Source organism: Triticum aestivum, chromosome 2B (assembly GCF_018294505.1).
Source record: "Triticum aestivum cultivar Chinese Spring chromosome 2B, IWGSC CS RefSeq v2.1, whole genome shotgun sequence".
Taxonomy (NCBI): Eukaryota; Viridiplantae; Streptophyta; class Magnoliopsida; order Poales; family Poaceae; genus Triticum; species Triticum aestivum.
In genome coordinates, this window is record NC_057798.1 from 10,993,073 (window position 1) to 10,995,767 (window position 2,695).

A 2,695-nucleotide genomic window follows, 5' to 3' on the forward strand; every position below is an offset into this window, starting at 1 on the left:
AACGGCTGGAGATGCCCTTACCCCCACTCAGTGATAACTTCCACCAAATGCACCGGGGACATATCTAGTATGACAGCATATACAGAGCACACGCATCTTACTTTAGATTGTCAACCAGGAACATAGCGAACCAGCGATGCACAATGGACCAAGTGACCTTCACCAGCATCTTATAGTCGCCACAGGTTATCTTCTCTTCATCACAGCTGCCGCGCTTTGGAGTGAACTCGACAGTGCCGACACCACCTGTAGCGGAAGCAACGGCCAACAGCAGCGTCTCATCAACAGAGAAACTGACGACGCAGCGCGCCGTCTGCACGACTCCACCATCAGCATCCCAGCAAGCTTGCTTTTTTTTTAAAGGAGGGTGACCCCAGCCTCTGCATCAATCGATGCGTGCAGCCATATTATTAAATAAAAACGTAACAAAGTCTTAAGGTCAAACGTAGCTCATAAACTGAGCAGTAGTCGAAAGAAAATAAGTCTAAAAAGCCCCACATCCGGCGATATAGAACTAAAAAGTGCCGCATCCGGTGATAAAAAGCAAGCTAAGATGCCTACACACCAAGCCTATTATTAACTCGCCACTCAAATCGGCTGAAGACATCACGTTCTACCGTCTCCCGGCGGTTGCACCCAATACTCAAAAGCTCTCTGATGTCCGTGTGAGTGAGTAAGGACCACACATGGATCCAAGTTGTAGCTCTGTAGATAGCCTGCAAAAAATTAGTGAAATTTGTCTCATTCAAAATCATATTATTCCTAGTGTTCGATATAGCCCAGAAAAATGCACATATTCTGATACGAATATGTTTAGCTATGTGTATGTCCACTCCAATAAGGCACGTCCCAAATAACGTGGTTATGCTCGTTGGTGGATGGACGTTAAAAGCTATATGAATTGATCGTCATAATAATTTTGCCAGAGGACATTCGAGAAAGAGGTGTTTAATAATTTCATTTTGATCACAGAAACAGAATCTACCAACGCAATTCCTTTTCCTCAAGTTATCTTTGGTTAAAATGACTTTTTTATGGACGAAACATATAAAGATTTTAATTCGAAGCGGAAGTTTAATCTTTCAAATGTGCAAAGACCTTGACAATGGCCCATAATCAATTAGGTTCGAATACATGGACTTCACTGAGAAAAGTCCATTCGTAGTTAACTTCCAGCGAATTTTATCTGCCCGATCGGATAGGTGAACATCCATCAACCTACGGACCAGATGCAACCAAGCATTCCAACATTCCCCTACTAGGGATCTCCAAAATAGAATATTAAGCAGTACCGAGTTTAATAATGTGGCGACATAATCCTCCTTACGTTGCACAATATTATATAAGGAGGGATATTTCAAAGCCAAAGGCGTCTCTCCTAGCCATGTATCCTCCCGAGAATCTAGTAGTCTTACCATTACCAACTAGGAACTTCACCCATTGGAAGAAAGTTACTTTCATCCTCATTAGCCCCTTCCAAAAGGGTGAGTCCATTGGCCTAGCAGTGGTGGGCCAAAGTCTTAGAGTGTAGGTACTTATTCCGTAAGATTTGAACCCACATACCCTCGGTCTCAATAATCTCTATAGTCATTTGCTAAGCAGACATCTATTCTTTACTTCTAAATTTTCAATCCCTAACCCGCCCTGGCCTTTTGGTCTACAGATGATGTAGCATAATGTCGCATGAAAAGCGGCTAGTGCGAGCGGCAATTTTCCCATGGAAATAATCAACAGGCCCCTCAAGAATCCTCACCTCAACGGTGCCCTCGACCGCATTCCGTTCAAATCCAATGTGTTGTGCATGCTGAGAAGCTTTTCGGTTTGAACCTTGTGTTTTGGTGGATATGAGAGTCTTTTAATGCCATTAATCTCCAATAAGCCTTTGCTAACTCTCTCGTCATTCACCTTTCTGCCATTCACATCCTTGACCTTCAGATCAACTTCGAAGATTATCGAATCAAATATCATCAGTCCTCTCTACGGGCCAGTCAAAAACCAACAGATCTTTCTGCAAAGGAAGATTGATTAAAGACGTGTTTACTTAGCTCCGGGTTAAATTGGAAAAAACGGCTGGAATTTACAAATTAGGGTTAAAGCAATAATACCTTGGAGCTGATGTTCTGGCAATCGTCCATGCCACGCTCGAATAAATAGACACGTTGGTGATCCAGACTGTCCCGTGCTATGATGATGCCGTAGACATTGAGCGGGTATCCATAGTCGGAGGAAACGATATTGACCGAGACAATATTTGCTGAGTTACAGAACTGGAACCCCTCCTCTTCGAAGATCCTGTTAGTATTATGCAGTGCACCGACATGTGCTACCAAATTTTTTTTTTGAAAGAATATATGGTTGAGGAATGAATCAAAATGTAGTTCTCAAAATTAGTTGTCCATCTATCTAGGATGCAGCAGTGAAGTAGCAGAGCTGTAGTACTAAATTAGGCAAAACATCATATAGTTCTTTTTGGACGGTAACTGGACTTCATTTCTCAAATGACGGTGATAAAAACATCATATATTTAGGAAAAACATGGGATTATGGATGTACATATAAACTGGCCCACTGGCGCGGAACACCTGATTGAACTGCGTCGGACAATTTGCATATAAATTCAGATCGGACACAAAACTAGGTTGCCAAACTAAAAAAAACTAGCAGCGGATGGACAGGGCAATCGCAAGGTAGGAAT

At 42.4% G+C, this 2,695-nt stretch overlaps 1 pseudogene; it reads right to left on the reverse strand.

Annotated features, from left to right (window-relative positions):
- Window positions 1-97: 97 nt before the first annotated feature.
- Window positions 98-2,695, reverse strand: part of LOC123038727 (uncharacterized) — a 62,873-nt pseudogene continuing 60,275 nt past the window's right edge.